Source organism: Oryctolagus cuniculus, chromosome X (genome assembly GCF_964237555.1).
Source record: "Oryctolagus cuniculus chromosome X, mOryCun1.1, whole genome shotgun sequence".
NCBI lineage: Eukaryota > Metazoa > Chordata > Mammalia > Lagomorpha > Leporidae > Oryctolagus > Oryctolagus cuniculus.
The window spans coordinates 38,130,886-38,150,890 of record NC_091453.1 but is presented as its reverse complement, the minus strand read 5'-3'; the positions used below and the strand labels follow the sequence as shown (position 1 = coordinate 38,150,890).

The following is a 20,005-nucleotide window of genomic DNA, read 5'->3' as shown; positions in this document are numbered from 1 at the left end:
TTTCATTTTATTTAAAAGACTCAAAGAAATCTTGTGTCTGCTGGCTCACTCCCTCAAATGCCTGCAAAAGCCAGGGCTTGGCAAGCCAAAGCCGGGCGCCTGGAACCTAATCTGTGTCTCCCCATATGGATGATAGGGACCCAATTACTTGAGAAATCATCTGCTGCCTTCTAGGATGTGGGTTAGCAAGAGGCTGGATCAGAAGCCGAGAAGCTGGGACATGGAACTAAGCCCTTGATGTGGGATATAGGCATATCAGTCATCAACCTAACCGTGTGCCGAAGCCTTCCCCTGCACCTACTCTTCATTTAGACACATTTCTGATAGTTTTGCCCTATGATTTTCCAGTATGAAACAGACCAAAAGCAGCAAATTGTAAAGGAAGTGAGAGAGGGAATAGGTGCTACTCTTTCAACCAGTGTCTTTTAACCAGTTCTAGTGACAGTAATGATAAATGATAGCCTACTGCCTAAAAGCAGGGGGAAAAGACAACTAAAAAAAAGAAGAGGCAGCATCTGGAGTCATTTAGTGTAGGGTGAAATAGCCCTATATAAATCATTAACCCAGTGTTCAAAAAATCATAAAGAAGAAGTACTATATGGCCAGCGCTGCAGCTCACTAGACTAATCCTCCGCCTGCGGTGCCGGCACACCGGGTTCTAGTCCCGGTCAGGGCGCCAGATTCTGTCCCGGTTGCTCCTCTTCCAGGCCAGCCCTCTGCTGTGGCCAGGGAGTGCAGTGGAGGATGGCCCAGGTGCTTGGGCCCTGCACCCACATGGGAGACCAGGAAAAGCACCTGGCTCCTGCCTTCGGATCAGCGCAGTGCGCCGGCTGCAGCAGCCATTGGAGGGTGAACCAACGGAAAAGGAAGACCCTTCTCTCTGTCTCTCTCTCTCACTGTCCACTCTGCCTATCCAAAAAAAAAAAAAAAAAAAAAAAGGCCGGCGCCGCGGCTCACTAGGCTAATCCTCCGCCTAGCGGCGCCGGCACACCGGGTTCTAGTCCCGGTCGGGGCGCCGGATTCTGTCCCGGTTGCCCCTCTTCCAGGCCAGCCCTCTGCTGTGGCCAGGGAGTGCAGTGGAGGATGGCCCAGGTGCTTGGGCCCTGCACCCCATGGGAGACCAGGAAAAGCACCTGGATCCTGGCTCCTGCCATCGGATCAGCGCGGTGCGCCGGCCGCAGCGCGCCGACCGTGGCGGCCATTGGAGGGTGAACCAACGGCAAAGGAAGACCTTTCTCTCTGTCTCTCTCTCTCACTGTCCACTCTGCCTGTCAAAAAAAAAAAAAAAAAGAAGAAGAAGAAGAAGAAGTACTATAGTATTACCTATTATGTACCTGGCAATTTACTAAGTCAACCCTTTGGGTATGATAGTTCTAATCTTCATAATAGTGCTGAAAAGGAGGTGGTATTTACCTCCATGTGGGGGTGAGGAAATAGGCTCAGAGAGCCATAACTCATGAAGGTTACCTAGCTAGTGAGGGATAGTGAAGGAGGTTAACCCAAGTTTCTCCAACTTGCAATCCCTAAGTTATTTAAGAATATAAAATTTCAGGAAAATTCAGTTTAATAATTAGCGTAACATATGGTTGGAAATTTACAATTGAGCTTTAGATGAAGAAAGTAAGCACTGGGTAGGAACACTGAACTAGGACCTGATTAAGTACTAGGCATCTAAACTCAATTAGCTTTTCTAACTATAGGTGAAGAGTGCCTCCTGTGAAAATAAAGTAATACCTGAGAATTTATGGCTAAAACTTATCTTGGTGACGCTCTTGAACAGTCGGTCTATGGAAATGGAGTCTTCTAGCAAAGGTTGATACAGTTTGAGGAAGGCAGAAATAGTTGCTGCACAGAGTGAGAGATACTGAAAAACTCTTGCCAGGTTTCTGAGATGCAGCCCTGTTGAATATGGAAAGGCATGAAGCAAATCGCTTACTGTTTCTAGCCAAAGTTCACTCAAATTTCAACAGCTTCCAGAAATAGAGCATGATGTTGTGCAAGGTTTCTGGGTAAAGTTCAGGAGTCTCTCCTGAGAAATAAGTATATTAAGAAGCAGTGGTTCGGGGCTGGTGTTGTAGCACAGCAGGTTAAGCCACCACCTGTGACACTGGCACACTTTGAGTGCTGGTTCAAGTCCTGGCTGCTCTACTTCTGATCTGGTTCTCAGATAATACACCTGGAGAAACAGCAAGTGATAGCCCAAGTGCTTGGGCCCCAGCACCCATGTTAGAGATCTGGATGGAGCTCCAGGCTCCTGGAGCTCCCGGGGCAGCTCGGACTTGAACCTGCACCCACATGGGATGCCAGCACTGCACGCAGTGGCTTTACTTGCCATGCCACAGCACTGGCCCCAACTCTTTCCCTTCTTTACATGATATATAATACATTGTTATGAACTGTATTCCACCCACTTTCTGTGCTGTAGAACATTAGAACCTAATCTGCCTTCCAGGATGTGCATTAGCAGGAAGCTGGATCAGAAGCCGATAAGCTGGGACTTAGAGCCAGGCAGTTGATATGGGATGTAGGCATCCCAAGCCTCAGCCTAACCATGTGCCAAAGCCTTTCCCTCTACCTCTCTCTATCCTCCCTTCACCCCACTCTTCTCAGCCTCTACTAATCACTTTTCTAACTTTCCAATTTTTTCTAACCAATTACTTTTTCTATCATTTTTCACTTCTATATATGTGAAAGAACATATGGTATTTGTCTTTCTGTGTCTTATTACTTCTGGCTTATTTCACCTACTATAATGCTCTCCAGTTCTATGCATTTTGATGCAAATACCAAGATTTCATTCTTTTTTTATGGCTGAGCAATATTCCTTTGTGTGCCCATTTTAAAATTGGATTGTTTGTTTTTGCTATGGAATTGAGTTCCTTATAACTTTTAATATTTATTTTTGGAGTTATTGGAAATATAATTGCTTTTTCAATTTCTTGTTCAGATAATTTGCTATTGGTGTATAATATCACTACTGGTTTTGGTACATTGACACTCGTTGGATCTTATTATTAGTTCTAATCATTTCTTTGTGGACTTTGGGGTTTTTTATGTGGTAGATGATGTCATCTGCAAACTGACAGCTTGACTTCCTCCTTTCCAGTTTGAATGCCCTTCAGTTGTTTCTCTTGCCTAACTGCTGTAGCTAGGATTTCTTGAATTAAAGTGGTAAAAGTGGGCCTCCTCGTCATGTTGCAGATCTCAGAGAGAAAGCCTTCAAAACTTCCCTCATCCAGGATGATGTCAGTTGTTGGTTTACTATACTTGGCCTTTATTTTGTTGAGGCATGTTCCTTCTGTGCCGCATTTGTTAAAAGTTTGTAATCATGAAGGGATGTTGAATTTTATCAAGTGTCCTTTCTGCGTCTGTTGAGAGGACCCCATGATTTTTGGCCTTCATTCTGTTGATGCGGACTATCTCATTTATTGACTTGCAAATGTCGAACTATCCTTGTGTCCTTGGGATGAATAATCTTTTAAATGTGTCATTGGATTCAGTTTGCTAGTATTTTCTTGAGGATTTTTACATCTACATTCATCAAAAATATTGACCTTAGTGCTTTTGTGTGTGTGTGTATTGGGTCCTTTTCTGGTTTTGGTATCAAGGTAATGCTGATCTCATAGAAAAGTTTGGAAGAATTCCTCCTTTTCTGTTTTCTGGAATCATTTAAGCAAACTTTGTACTAACTCTTTTTTTAAGATTTATTTATTTATTTGAAAGTCAGAGTTACAGAGAGAGAGGAGAGGCAGAGAGACAGAGAGGAGAGGCAGAGAGAGAGAGAGAGAGAGAAGTCTTCCATCTGCTGGTTCACTCCCCAGATGGCTGCAATGGCTGGAGCTGCGCTGATCTGAAGCCAGGAGCCAGGAGCTTCTTCCAAGTCTCCCACATGGGTGCAGGGGCCCAAGGACTTGGGCCATCTTCTGCTGCTTTCCCAGGTCGTAGCAGAGAGCTGGATTGGAAGTGGAGTAGCCAGGTCTTATACCGGCACCCATATGGGATGCTGGCTCTTCAGGCCAGGGTTTTAACCTGCTGTGCCACAGCGCCGGCCCCTGTACTAACTCTTAATGTTTGCTTGACTTTAGCAGTGAAGCCATCTGATCTTGACCTTTTCTCTGATGTTAGGCTTTTTATTAATTGATTGAATCTTGCTACTCTATTGGTCTGTTCAGGTATTCTATTTCTTCATGATCCTTTGTGAGGTGTAGGTATTCAGGAATTCGTCCTCTTCTAGGTTATCAAATTTGTAGCTGTATTATTCTTCATAAAAATTCATAACAACCCTTTGAATATCTATGATCAGTTATAATGTTTCCCTTCATATATATATATATATATTTGAAAGGCAGAGCAACAGAGAAGGGGAGAGACAGAGAGAGATATCTTCCATCCCCAAATGGCTGCAACAGCCAGGGTTAGGCCAGGCCAAAACCAGGAGCCTGACCAAACTCCATCCAGGTCTTTCACGAGGGTGGCAGGAACCCAGGTATTTGGGACATAATTTGCTGCCTTCCCCAAGCACATTAGCGAGAATGCTGGATTGGAAGTTGAGTGGCCACATTGATATGGGTTGGCAGAGTCCTAAATAGTGACAACCTACTGCACCACAATGCCACCGCCCCATTGTCTCCCTTTTTATCTCTGATTTTTTTTTTAATTTTTTTTTTTTGACAGGCAGAGTGGACAGTGAGAGAGAGAGACAGAGAGAGAAAGGTCTTCCTTTTGCCGTTGGTTCACCCTCCAATGGCCGCCGCTGCAGCCGGCGCACCGCGCTGATCCGATGGCAGGAGCCAGGATCCAGGTGCTTTTCCTGGTCTCCCATGGGGTGCAGGGCCCAAGCACCTGGGCCATCCTCCACTGCACTCCCTGGCCATAGCAGAGAGCTGGCCTGGAAGAGGGGCAACCGGGACAGAATCCGGTGCCCCGACCGGGACTAGAACCCGGTGTGCCGGCGCCGCAAGGTGGAGGTGATTTTATTTTTTAAGTCTTATTTTTTTTCTTATTGAGTTTACATAAAAACTTTATCAGTTTTGTTTATTCTTTCACAGAACCAACTCTTTGTTTCATTGATACTTGTTTTTTTTTTTGTCCCTACTCTCTCTTTTTTTTAAAGATTTGTTTATTTATTTGAAAGACAGAACAGAGGGGGATGTATGTATGTATGTGTATATATATATAAAATAAAAAACTTTAATTTTTTAAAAATGTATTTGAAAGAGAGATAGTGAATCAGAAGTAAAGGAGGCAGCACATGAACCAGGCATTCCAATATGGTACGCAGGCACCCCAAGCGGCAACTTCACCCCCACTGTACCACAATGTCCTTCCCATGCCATTTTTTTTTCTGCTCTGAGTTTTGTTGTTTCCTGCTACTAATTTTGGGTTTGGTTTGTTCTCCTTTTTCTGGTTCTCTAGGGTGCAGCAGTAAGTTCCAATGCTGCTTCCTGCCAATGTACACCCTGAAAGGTAACTGCTGGATGGATAAAGTAGTTGAGTCTCTGCCATCCATGTGGAATATCTGGATTGAATTTCAGGTTCCTGAGTTAGGCCTGGTCCAGTCCCAGCCATTGCTGGCATTTGAGACATGAACAAACAGTTGGAGGACCTCTCTCTCTCTCTTTCTGTCTCTGGCTTTTTCAAGTAAAATTTTTAAAAAAATTAGAAAGTTTTTTTCATTATGGATTTTTAGTTTTATTGCATTGTGGCCAAGAAAGAGATTTCATAAAAATCTTTTTAAAAAAGATTTATTTATTTGAAAGACAGTGTGAGAGAGAGGTAGAGACAGAGGGTGATCTTTCATCCACTGGTCCACTCCCTAATTGCTTGCAACACCTCAGGCTGAGCAAGGCCAAAGCCAAGAGCTGAGAACCCCATCTATGTGGCAGGGGCCCAAGTACTTGGGCCATCATCTACTGCCTTCTGAGCTTCATTAGGACGAAGCTGAATCAGAAGCAGTATAGTTTGGACTTGAACCAGCACTCTGATATGGGAGGCTGATGTCCCAAGTGGCAGTTTAACTCACTGCACCACAATGACATCCCAAGATGTGTGCTTTTAAAAGTTTGTTGAGACTTGTTTTGTGACCTACCATATGATCTATCCTGGAGAATGTTGCATGTGCTGTTGAGAAGAGTTTGAATTCTGCAACTGCTACATGGATCATTCTATAGATGTTTGTTAAGTCCATTTGAGCTAGGGTGCAATTTGTTTGTTCTGTTTCTTTATTGATTTTTCTGTATGGATGATCTCTCCATTTCTGAAAGTGGAATATTAGTGTCCCTTTGTATTACTGTCCTGAGGTCTGCCTCTCCATTTAAGTAGATTGATATTTGCTTCTTGTTTTGGGTGCTCTGACATTGAATGCATGTCTACACACACACACACACACACACACAGACACACACTCACACATATATATATTTACAATTATTATTTCCTCTTATTGGATTGACCCCTTTGTCATTATATAAATGACCTTTGTTTGCTGAATTGGTCAATATAGTTACTCTTACCCATGAGTTTTCTGCCTTCCAGAGAACATATGACTAGTAAATCACAATTTCAGAGCTATAGGATACAGTAGAACCCTTACCCACGTCCCATGGGGCAAGTACAGTTACGCTGGGGTTTGTGTACTGGCAGATGTGGTCCTGGCTCTGTGGAATGCAGATTAGCCCTTCTTCTGATTCCATGAGGTGAGTTTGGGTGTCCTTGGGACTTACAGAACCAAATCACAGTCTCAGAACCGCAGAATGCAATGCAGTCTTTACCCAGGCCCCACACAGCAACCTTGGCTTATACTAGGGACTGTGCACTGACAGGTGCAGGCCTAGAGTACTGGAATGAAGGCAGGGCCTCCCTCAAGTCCCACAGGTTGAGCCCTTGAGTTCTCAAGGGCTTATAGAACCAGAAATCACAGTTCCAGAGCTGCAGGAAGAGATGAAAATCTTACCTGAGTCCCACTGGGGGACAATTCAGGTTATGCTGGGGATTGCACACTGGCAGCTGCAAGCCTGAGGTGGTAGAATTCAGTTAGGGCCTTCCTCAGATCCCTTAGGGCAAGTGTGGATATCCCCAGGGCTTATGGAACCAAGAGTCCCAGTCTCAGAGCTGTAGGAAACAGGGTACCTTGCCAACTGCAGAACTGCAGCTATATCATGCAAAGAGGACCTTCCTTTTTGACCATGGGGTAAGTGCGGGTGATTATTGTACTCCTGAGATGATTGGACCAACAGCCAGAATCCCAGAGGTGCAGGACCCAGAAGGAGCCTTCCCAAGGTCTCATGGCATAAGCAAGTTTACAATGGGGATTGTGTTCTGATGACCAAGTGCCCAGAATCAAAGGATACAGAGAGGGGCTTTCACAGGCCCTTCTAGGACTTGTATACTGGCTGCTGCCAGTGCTCAGCTTCAGGATGTGGAAGGCAACTTCTGGAGATCACACAAAGCAAGCAAGCATGACTACAGAGTTTGTGTCAGGCAATCCTGCAGCTGTGGGATGCAGAGGGGCCTTACATCTGCCCTGTGAACCACGCTGTTTCCAGGGGCTTCTGTTTGTAACTTCGGGCTGCCTACTGGCCCATACAGCAGAATGGAGTCTAATGGTGGCTGTGATACAGTACCTTGTTATCTAGGGCTTTGGGGAGGAGGCATTATGGGTTCCTTTTTCTGGAGCAAAGCAGTTTCTTGGACCCCAGTCAGCTTTCCATACTGGACTGAAAGCTTGGGAGGACTGTGGAACTCTCCTGTAGTTAAGGCTGCTGGTCTCTAGCAATGATGGCATTGGCTGAGCTTTTCTTCTTACCTTTTCCTGGCAATGTCAAGTTCTCTCCCAGCCTGGAAGCTAGGAAAAGAGTTGCAGTGGGCTTTGTTCCTTCTCTATATGTTGGCTCTCCGAGTCTCCATTGTTCAGTGTTCCTAATACTTTTTTGTGTCTTAAAAAGGGTTTATTTATTTACTTGAAAGGCAGAGTTACAAAGAGAGGTCTTCCATTCACTGATTCACTCCCCAAATGGCCACGATGGTCAGTGCTGGGTCACGCCAAAGCATGGAGCCTGGAACTCCATCCAGGTGTCCCACATGGGTAGCAAGGGCCCAACCACTTGGGCCATTTTCTGTTGCCTCCCCAGGTGCATTAGTGGGGAACTGGATGAGAAGTGGAGCAGCTGGGACTCTAATTGGTGCTCTGATGGGGTCACTATTGCAGGCAGTGGTCAACCTGCTGTGCCACAACACTGGCCCTCCCATCACTTCTGCAGTAAATCTGAAAATGCTGTCCTTCCTTTGTTGTCCTGGTTCTTCTCTGTGGCCAAGGCAAGCGCAAGGCACCAGCTTTCAGCCATCTTGGACCCTTTCTTTGGTATTTTCTTCTTATTCATATCTCTTTCTTTTTGTTAGAAGAACTCTTTTCTCCTTATAAGGAGTCTGGTGGAATAAGGTCTCCCTGCTTTGTTTCTCTTTGTCTGTCCCTCGTCTCTATAGGATACCTTTTCTGGGAACAGTGTTCTTGGCTGCTAATTTTTTTTTTTTTTGACAGGCAGGGTTAGACAGTGAGAGAGCGAGAGAGACAGAGAGAAAGGTCTTCCTTTTCCGTTGGTTCACCCCCCAAAATGGCCACTACAGCCGGCGCTCTGCGCCAATCCGAAGCCAGGAGTCAAGTGCTTCCTCCTGGTCTCCCATGGGGTGCAGGGCCCAAGCACTTGGGCCATCCTCCACTGCACTCCCGGGCCACAGCAGAGAGCTAGACAGGAAGAGGAGCAACCGGGACAGAATCCAGCGCCCCAACCAGGACTAGAACCTGGGGTACTGGTGCCACAGGCGGAGGATCAGCCAAGTGAGCCGCAGTGCTGGCCTGCTAATTTGTTTTCTATCCACACTGTGAACGTCTCATCTCACTTGCTTCAGGCCCAGAAGATCTCTTCTGCAAGTGCTGCTGTTAAGTACACTGGGATATCTTTATTTGTTGCTTCTTTCATCCTACAGACTTCAGGATCCTCTCTTGAGCTTGGAGAGCTTGATTATAGTATGTCTTGGGGTAGACTTGGTTAACTTGACTATAACTAATGATCTCTGACCTTATTTTCTGCTCCAATTATGTATCTTCAGAGAAGCAGTCTTTAAGCTCAGTGATTCTTTATTTAGTTTGTTCTATTCTGCTATTGATAGCTTCTGAATTGCTTTTTTTTGTTTCACTTATTGTACTTTTCAGAGAATTAGTTTGATTTCATCTCTCTGCAAAGTCTCTTGTTTAGAATATTAAATCATTTCTGTGTTCTATGAGTTCATGGCATTTGAAAATGTATGTTTCTTTTTTTAAAAGATTTATGTATTTACTTGAAAGAGTTACACAGAGAGAGAGAAAGAGACGCAGAGAGAGAGGTCCTCCATCTGTTGGTTCACTCCCCAATTGGCCACAATGGCCAGAGCCATGCCGATCTGAAGCCAGGAGCCAAGAGCTTCCTCTGGGTCTCCCATGCGGGTGCAAGGGGCCCAAGGATTTGGGCTGTCTTCTATGGATTTCCCAGGCCACAGCAGAGAGCTGGATCGGAAGTGGAGCAGCTGGGTCTCAAACAGGCACCTATATGGGATGCCAGCACTGCAGGCAGTGGCTTTACCCACTGTGCCACAGCACTGGCCCAAAAAATGTATGTTTCTAGCTGGTCAGTTTCTGGCATTTTATTTTGTTCATTAGGTGAAGTCATAGGTTGTTGAGAGTTATTGACACTTACTGGTGTTTATCATCATCTACACATTTTCAGGATTGGTTGTTGTAACTTTGCTTCGTGGCTGTCCTTTCAGAAATTCTAAGTAGTTGTTTATTTTATGTTTTTAAACTTATTTATTTATTTGAAAGGCAGAGTTAGAGAGAGAGAGAGAGAGAGAGAGAGAGAGAGAGAGAGAGGTCTTCTATCTTCTGGTTCACTCCCCAGATATCACAATGGCTGGAATTGCGCCGATCCGAAGCCAGGAGCTTTTTCCAGGTCTCCCACATGGGTGCAGGCGCCCAAGGACTTGAGCCCTCTTCTACTGCTTTCCCAGGCCTCAGCAGAGAGCTGGATCAGAAGTGAAGCAGCTGGGACACAAACTGGTACTCATATGGGATGCTGGCACCACAGGTGGAAGCTTAGCCCACTGTGCCACAGTGCTGGCAAATAGTTGTTTATTTTCTCCCAGCCTGAGGATACTTTTGCTATTTGAGCACTAAATGGTACCCTAAGTTGAGGTTTACTGGAGGCGCATTGTTGGTGTGTCTTCACTATTTCAGTCCTAGAAGATGCCCTGAGTTCAGTTTTGCCCCAAATCTGCTGTTGATGTGTTGTTCAGATTGAATTTGGGAGGTGTCTAAAAAGTGGTCATCCATCCCTGCAAATATAGTCCTATGGCCACCAATGCTGCAATATTGGTTCATATCCAGAGCCCATAACCTGCTGAGACCAGTTCAGCATGAGGGATAGGACCAAAAGCAAACTCTGATATGCTCTGTCAGCTGCTCGTGTGCACTCATAAACTGAGAGTGCTCCCACAAACCACAGGTTATGCTACCTAGAATATAGGATTAACCAACTGGGCTTGTGGGGCTCCAACTGGCATGGGGACAAATTGAGAGGCTTTGTTCTTAGGCACCGGCTTGGATACAGACACCATCTGAATCTGCCAAGCACTGGATTTTTTGAACATAGCACTGAGTTCCACAACACTATCCTGTGGTTCTTTGCTGCCTGCCCAAGGTTGGTGTTCGAGTCATAAAGGCCAACTGTTGAACTCCCGGATTGGCACTAAGCTGGGTCACGCCTGGGTTTCACAGTCACCACACCCTTCATAGTCTCCAGGGTGCCCATCAGGCCCATGTGAGGCTGGTGGTGCTACACAGTGAGATGAATCTGTTCCAGAGCCGGTGCTTTGGCATAGTGGGTAAAACTGCAGCCTGCAGTGATGGCATTCCATGTGGGCACTGGTTTGAGACCCGCTGCTCCACTTCTGATCCAGCTCTCTGCTATGGCCTGGGAAAGCAGTAGAAGACGGCCCAAGGCCTTGGGCCCCTGTAGCCACATGGGAGATCTGGAAGAAGCTCCTGGCTCCTGGCTTTGGATCAGTGCAGCTCCAGTCTTTGTGGACATCTGGGGAGTGAACTAGTGGATGGAGGATCTCTCTCTCTCTCTCTCTCTCTCTCTCTCTCTCTCTCCCCCTCTCTGCCTCTCTGCCTCTCTGCCTCTCTCTGTGTGTAACTCTTTCAAATAAATAAGTAAATCTTAAAAAAAAAATCTGTCCCACCAGGTGCAGGTCTCTTGCCTGATATCAGGGCAATTCTAGAGCTCCCTCTGCAACCCCTGACCTGGGGGTAGAGGCTTTTGGGTTCTATTAGGTACTGCATCTCATAGTGATGGGACCAACTCTGAGCTCGAAGGCAATGTCTCATGTTCCTCTTCCTGCCCTTCTCCTCAGCAGCTGGAGTCTTGCTCTGCTGTCTGCAGGAGGTTAGGGATATGGTGAGAGTGGCAGGGCCTTAGCCTCATTATTAAAGAAGTTCCAAACACTCCAAACACTCATTCTGCAGGTGTGGGCCTTGGGGCAGGAGCCATGGGCCCCATCTGGCTTTGGTTGTTATCGTGGCAGGACTAGTGCTGGGATTCAAGTTTAAGGACGGGGCTTAATTCACATTCCGTCTCCCAAGCAAGGGATGAGGTATCTCTCTCCATACTATGCTCCTTGGAGCTGGAGGAGAGGTGACATGGGCAACTTGTTATCTCTTGGTTTCTTTAATATTTATTTAGTTATTTGAAAGGCAGAGTTACAGAGAGGCAGAGGTACAGAAAGAGAGGTCTTCCATCCACTGGTTCACTCCCCAGATGGCTACAAAGACCAGAGCTGCACTGATCCAAAGCCAGGAGCCAGGAGCTTCTTCCAGGTCTCCCACACTGGTGCAGGGGCCCCAGCACTTGGGCCATCCTCCACTGCTTTCCCAGGCCATAGCAGAGAGCTGGATTGGAAATGGAGCAGCCGAGACTTGAACTAGTACCCTTATGGGATGCTGGCACTGCAAGCAGCAGCTTTACCCGCCATGCCACAGTGCCAGCCCCTCTTTAATGCATCTTTTCTTCTTGTTATACTAAAGTCAGACAATGTGGTCTCTCACTTTGCTTGTCTTGTGAAGGTGACCTCTGCTCATAAGAGGTGTGTTGGCCCTATTAAACACAAAAATGTATTATCAGATCCCATTATAAGACCCTGGAAATACTTGATGTTAAAATATTCCAAAGGAAGCATCACAAATCAGTGTTCAAGAGATGAATTTAAAAAACCATTATTTTATTTGTTTCAAAGGTAGAGTTAGAGAGGAAGAGACAGAAAGAGAGGTCTTCTGTCCACTGGTTCACTCTCCAAACAGCCGCAACAGTTGCGGCTAGGCCAAGCCAAAGCCAAGAGACAGGAGTTTCACCAGGTCTGCCATGTGGGTTTAGGGGCCCAAGCACTTGGGCCATCTTCCACTGCTTTCCCAGGCCATCAGCAGGGAGCTGGATTGGAAGTAGAGCAGCTGAAACTCAAACTGGCCTGCAGGCAGCAGCTCAACCCTCTATGCCACAACACCAGCCCCCTAGAGATGAATTTTTTAAATAGTTATGGCTTAGAGAATTGGATTCGTATTGGGGAGAAAACTTCCATTTAGAGCATTGTCTCATATACATCCCAGATGGATTGATTGTAGAGATAAGGGTTTTAGAAAAGGTAAAAGAATAAAAAACAGCCCAATGATTTAATTGACCTTGGGATAGGAATGGGATTTTTAAAATGAAAATAAGCCTCAAAGCTGGGCGTTGTCAGAAACTGTAGCAGTCTAGGGCAGTCAGGAAAGGCCAACACTTCAGTTGCTCGTGGCTGCAATACAGCAAGCTGAAAACTTGACGGGGAGAGCTGGGCAACAAAGTAGTCTTAAGGGGCCTTGATGCAGTCTCACATATTCCTGAGAATCTAGAAAACTGCATGCATCCTCAGGAGAAACCAGACAGTAGCCTGGATACACATTCATACCTTGCTGAACATGAGGCCTTGCACAAGGTAAAAGTAGAAACCAGGCACACTTGTAAACAGCCTGGATTTTTAATCCATGCCTCGATATATACATATATCCCCTTGAAGTCTTGATGCTCAAGGTGTTTGTGCACAACTTTGACCAATCATTGGCTAACTAAAAAGATATGCTATGTAAGGAAGATGCTTAAGAAACATGTACAGAGCAGTTAAAAATCTGAGCAGGCACGTTAGTGGCCACATAAATCAGGCAAGACAGACTTTTCTCCAATGTTAGTATGAATGAGTCACTAAACAAACAAAAGTGCATGAGACCTATAAATCTAACCGTATTAGTAATTACACCAACTATACATGAATTGAGCACTCTAAAACAAAAACAAAAAGAAGATATCATTGGGCTCGGCACTGTGGCATAGTGCCACCTCTTGCTGTGCTGGCATCCCATATAGGCGCTGGTTCGAGTCCTGGCTGCTCCACTTCTGATCCAGCTCTCTGCTAATGCACCTGGGAAAGCAGCTGAGGATGGCCCAAGTCCTTGGGACCCTGCACCCATGTTGGAGACCCAGAAGAAGCCCCTGCTGCTGGCTTCTGCTTTACCCAGCCCTAGCCATTGCGGTCATCTGGGGAGTGAGCCAGCAGATGGCTCTGTTTCTGCAACTTTGACTTTCAAATAAATAAGTAAATCCTTAAGAAAATTGTGATGATAGTTGCACAGCTCTATAAATTTACTAAAAATAATTAATTTGTGACTTAATAGATGAATTTTATGAACTATACCTTTAAAAAGCTTCTTTAAGGTAGGTTTCAGTGTATATTAAAATTATTCCTGGGGCCAGCACTGTGGCACATAGTAGGTTAAGCCTCCGCCTGCAGCAATGGTATCCCATATGGGTGATGGTTCGAGTCCCAGCTGCTTCTCTTCTGATCCAGCTCTCTGCTATGGCCTGGGAAAGCAATGGAGGATGGTCCATATGCTTGGGCTCCTGCACCCATGTGAGAGACCCAGAAGACGCACCGGCCATTGTGGCCATTTGGGGAGTGAACCAGTGGATGGAAGACCTCTCTCTGTCTATGGCCCTGCCTCTCAAATAAATAAATAAATCTTTAAAAAATTATTGCAATGGAGTGGGCATTGTATGTAGTGCAGTAGGTTAAGCTGGCACTTGAGATGCTCATACACCGTGTCAGAGTAACTCGTACCTCCTCTGCATCCAATACAGCTTCTTGCTAATGCACCTAGGTGGCAGCTGATGATGGCCCAAGTGTTTGAGTTCCTGCCACCTACATGAGAGACCCCAATGGAGTTCGTGGCTCCTGGATTTGACTTGGCCCGAGCCCTGATGATTGCGCCCATTTAGGGAATGAACCAGTGAATGGAAGATCCATCTCTTTCTCTAACTCTGCTCTTCAAATAAATAAATGAATCTTTAAAAACATAAATAAACAAACAAACAAACAAACAAATAAATAGTTGGGGCCGTGTTGTGGCAAAGCACTTTAAGCAGTAGCCTGCAATGCCAACATCCCACATGAGTGTTTGTTTGAGTCCTGGTCGTTCCATTTCAGATTCAGCTCCCTGCTACTGCACCTAAGAAAGTACTAGAAGATGCCCCAAGTGCTTGGGCCCCTGCCACCCATGTGGGGGACCTGGATGGAATTTGTGGCTCCTGGCTTTGGTCTGGCCCAGCCCTAGCTGTTGCAGCCATTTGGAGAGTGACCAGCAGATTGAAGATCATATTTTTTTTCTCTCTTTCTCACATACTCTCATTTTTCCTTTCAATTAAATATAATAAATCTTTAAAAATAAATATTTTAAACTCAATTGTGTTGATACTTGCACAGGTTTGTAAATTTACTAAAAATTATTAGGATTAATTTTATGAATTATACCTCAATAAAGCTTTTTTAAAAAAAGATTTATTTATTTGAAAGTTGTCATTAGATCTTCCATTTGCTGGTTTACTCCTCAAATGGCCATAACAGCTGGGGTTGGGCCACGCCAAATCCAGGAGACTAGAACTCCATTCAGATCTCCCACGGAGGTGTGGGGGCTGAAGCAATTAGGCCATCTTCCACTGCATTCCCAGACCATTAGCAGGGAGCTGGATAGGAACTGGAGTATCTGGGATATGAACCGGTGTCCATATGGGGTGTGGGCATTGCAATTGATGGCTTTACCTGCTGGCCCCTCAATAAAGCTTTCAGGTAGGTTTCAGTGTATGTTAATTATTCCAAAGGAGCCATCCTTGTGGGACACTCATATCAGAGGTGTCTGGAATCAAGTCTTACCTCTGCATCCAATCCAGCTTCCTACTATTGCACACCCTAGGAGGCAGCAGGTGATGGGTCAAGTGTTTGGTTCCCAGACTCTCACGTGGGAGATCCTGATGAAGCTCCAGGCCCCTGGCTTCAGCCTGGCCCAGCCCTCAATGTTGCAGGCATTTAGGGAGTGAACCAGCAGAGGATGACTCTGTGTGTGTGTGTGTTGCTCTGCCTTTCAACCTTTCAAATAAATAAAAATAAACTAAACAATTCTGAAATAAAGTTTTTTTCAAAGGTGAATTATGACAAAAAAAAAAAGACTGAGCTCTTTCCCCCTTGAAAAAGGGAATACTTAAAAAGGAGACCAAGAATTGTGACTGCATCTGTATGCCCAAATACCCAAAATGAAAATGACAAGTGACAAACTAGGGAAATATTCGCAACTATTAGGACAGTATGTTAATATTCTTGCTATACCAAGATTGTTTAAGAGATTTATTTATTTGAAAGGTAGAGTGACAGGGAGAGGAGAGAGGAGAGAGGAGAGAGGAGAGAGAGAGAGAGAGGTCATTCTCTGTTGCTTCACTTCCAAAATAGCCACAATAGCTGGGGCTGGGCCAAGCCAAAGTCAGGAGTCAAGAATTTAATCTGGGTCTCCCATGTGAGTGCAGGGGCCCAAGCACCCTGTCCATCTTCTGCTTTCCGAGGCACACTAGCAGATAGCGGGATCAGAAATGGAACAGCTAGGACTTGAACCGGCGCTCAGATGGGATTCTGGCATCACTGGCAGCGGCTTAACTTCCTGTGCCACAATGCCTGCCCCATAAAGACTTTTTTAGATAACAGAGTCCCACATGGGTAAATGACATTCTCTTCAAACTCATTTGTTTTACAAGAAACAAAAGCTGCTCTAATCATCTTATTGTGTTAACAGGTAATCTCATAGTCATCCCAGGACAAGAAAAGCGCTACATACCTGGAGTGCTCCTGGAAAGGCGGGACAGTGATTGTCACTCTCTTGGGGTTCTGTAGCTCCTTTCTGCATGTCTGTTTTGTTGCATCTGTTGGCTCAAAATTTCAAGACCCTAATTAGGAAGTCATGGATATATTAAATTTGGATCAGCTGTTCACCTTACTAAACTGTCAGTATGGAAGATTATTTTATTTGAAAGGCAGTTAGAGAGGGGAGAGGGAGAAGGAGAGACAGAGAGAGATCCTGTGGTGTACCCCCAAATGGCCGCAATAGCCGAAACTGGGCCAGACCAAAGCCAGGAGCCAGGAGCTTCATCCACGTCTCCCACACGGGTTCAGGGGCCCAAGCATTTGGGCCATCTCCCGCTGCTTTCCCAGACATATTAGCAGGGATCAAAAGTGGAGCAGCCACGAATCAAACCGGCGCTCATATGGTTTGCCGGTATCACTACGCCACAGTGCTGGCCCCTACTGTCAGTATTATAAAGATAGCACTTCAGATTGTCTGAAACGGAGGCGCAGACAGAACAGGAAAATGAACTGATATGTCTGTGATTGTCATAGATCTGCTACAGAACTACGTGTTTGGAAAAGATGTGTAACCTCGCCATTAACAATCAATGACAAATTTTAATACTGAGATGCCTATTTTTTTGCCCACTATATCCTTAAAGATCAGTAATAATCCTTGGTAACATACTGCTAGGAGATGGGGCATGGATTCTCCCAAGCTGGCCTGGAAAATAATTTTTCTGTATTTATTTAGGATCTTTAAAATGAGGGAAACCTTTGGCCTGATAATTCTACACTGGGAGTCTAGTCTGAGGGAATGAATAATCAGAAATGTAGACAAGATTTAATATGTGAATAAGTTTATAGTGTTAGTTATAAAATAAAATGTATAGACAGCTTAGAACTATTTAAGTAAATTGATATACTCAATGAACATGCAGTCATTAAAAACCGCATTTTAAAAAAGTACTTAATACAAAGTTCTCAGAGTATAATCTTGAGTGAAAAAAAGCCAGATGCAATGTTCTGTATATACAATGAAAGAGAAAGAAATTGAGGTGTGAGATACTAAAAAGAAGCAAACTCTAAGCAATCATAACTTTCGTTATAACTTGAATAATTTGATTATGTGTTATTTCATTTTTCAGTGTTTTCCTTTTTTCTGTTTTAAGATTTTCTGAATGAGAATGAATTTGAACTTTTGTTACCAGAATAAAATTGTAAATATTATTTAAAATTGAAAAAAATTGAGGACAGACATTGTGGCATAGCTGGTTAAGCTGCCACTTTTAATGCCTGCAACCCGTATTGGAGAGCTGCTCCACTTCTGATCCAGGTCTGTGCTAATCCAACTGGGAAGGCAGTAAATGATGGCCCAAGTGCCTTGCTGGGATCTTAAGCCTGAGACTAGCCCCTGACCAGCAGGGGGCAGTACAAGCACTCCCCGACAAGGCGAACGGGAGAGGTAAGGTCAACGGGTCAAGCACACCACAGCAAGAACCCGTGAGTTCTGTCGAAGCAGGAACCACTTTATTGAGGAAGTGTACAGGCTTATAAAGCTTATGAAGGACATGCACAGTAGAGGAGCCAATCAGTGAAAAGGTCACGCAGGCACCGGTGGACCACGCACAGGGGCACCTTAAGCGAGGTATAGGGATCACGCACTGTCCACGTGTCCGGAACTAAATCGGACCTATCCCTGCAGGTGGTCCAATCTCGCGCTGATTAACCGCAGTGGCCGCAGACATGCCCCCTGATCATCTGCCAGGCGCCATGTTGTTAGGGACTATTTTATGCAATGCCCAATAGTGCTTGGGCCCCTGCCACCCATGCGGGAAACCTGGATGGAGTTCTTGGCTCCTAGCTTTAGCCTGTTGCACCCTTAACTATTTTGGCCATTTGGGAGTAAACTAGCAGATGGAAGATTCTCTCTCTCTCTCTCTCTCTTTCTCTCTCTTTCTCTCTCTTTCTCTCTCTTTCTCTCTCTTTCCCTCCCTCCCTCCCTCCATCCCTCTGCCTTTCAATAAATATTTTTTAAAAATGAAGTTGAGGGGCCAGCATTGTGGCAAAGCCACTGCCTGTGATGCTGGCATTCCATATGGGTGCCAGTTGGCGTCCCACTGCTCCGCTTCTGATCCAGCTCCATTCTAGTGGTCTGGGGAAAGCAGTGGGAGATAGCCCAAGTGCTTGGGCCCCTGCCACCCACGTACAAGACCCAGATGAAGCTCTTGGCTTCCGTCTTCAGCTTGGGCCAGCTCCTGCCAATGAGGCCATCTTGGGGATGAACCAGCAGATGGAAAATCTCTGTCTCTCCATGTCTCTCTGTAATTCTTTCAAGTTTATAAATAAATCTTTTTTTAAAAAAAAGATGTTACATAAAAGGGGAAACTACTAAATATTAAAGCATATCTAAAACTTAAGTCAGTATAGGTCTGATGTGAGAAATAAGCATAAAGTGATTAGGATGGAAACAAATCTTTGTATATGTGAGAGTTTAATATATGATTGAAGGAGATCTTTACCAAATAGTAAAGGAAGGCTTTTAGCATAGTTGAAAGAGTTACAAATGGTGATCAAGAATGCCTGCTGAGCCCTTGCTTTTTCTCTTTTGCTTATAAACTTTGGAGATGTAGGTAGTATTATGCCATTCTAGAGATGAACAAACTAAATCCCCAGAGGTTAAAGCAATTGCCCAGAATCACAGAAAAGGAGTAGTGGCACCTGGGTTAGAACTAAGTTTGCCTCCAAGTTTGTATTCTTTTCCACTACATTCTGTGTATATGAAGTTCCTGGCAATGTGTCTAAAATATCAGAGGCATTTAGGAAATGTTATTCACATGAGTAACTTATAGTTTGCCAAATAGAATAGAATATACTTATATATGATGTTAAATAATATAACTATCAATAGTGATGATAAAGATGCTATCTTGGCCGGCACCGGCACACCGGGTTCTAGTCCCGGTCAGGGCGCCGGATTCTTTCCCGGTTGCCCCTCTTCCAGGCCAGCTCTCTGCTGTGGCCAGGGAGTGCAGTGGAGGATGGCCCAGGTGCTTGGGCCCTGCACCCCATGGGAGACCAGGAGAAGCACCTGGCTCCTGCCTTTGGATCAGTGCGGTGCACCGGCTGCAGCGTGCCAGCCGTGGTGGCCATTGGAGGGTGAACCAACGACAAAAGGAAGACCTTTCTCTCTGTCTCTCTCTCTCACTGTCCACTCTGCCTGTCAAAAAAAAAAAAATGCTCTCTTGTTGTTGAGATGAAGGAAGTTCTTTGGGAAATAAGCAATGATGTAATTTTCCCAGAGAAAATCCCTAATGAAATCATATACTTCGAAGCACCAATGATTACTGATTGATTCAATTGTTATTTAGTGCTGTCCCATTTCTGAGCCCTTCAGTCCTCTGAGTCATTGTACCGTATACTCTGTATCTCATGATTCCTTCATTCATGACTAGCTGAATAGCAGTATCAGCCCAAATATGAAGCTAACAATCCCGGGGAGTCTCTGGGCATGGACTGATTTGCTCAGCAAACGTTTGTTGAGCACCCACTCTGTACTTTCTAAGCCTGAGGGATATATAAAGTTGCAAGTTAACATGAAAGTATAAACCAAACCAAACAAAAAGCTCCAATTCTTAGTAAATTAAATGCCCCAGCCTCAGGCCGGCACTGTGGTGTAGTGGATAAAGCCACCATCTGCAGTGCTGGTATCCCATATGGGTACTGGTTC

The 20,005-nt window shown here is 45.1% G+C and overlaps 1 protein-coding gene across 2 annotated transcripts in view; it reads left to right on the top strand.

Annotated features, from left to right (window-relative positions):
* Positions 1 to 20,005, top strand: part of FAM120C (family with sequence similarity 120 member C) — a 110,970-nt gene that overhangs the window by 74,212 nt on the left and 16,753 nt on the right. The window lies entirely within an intron of this gene.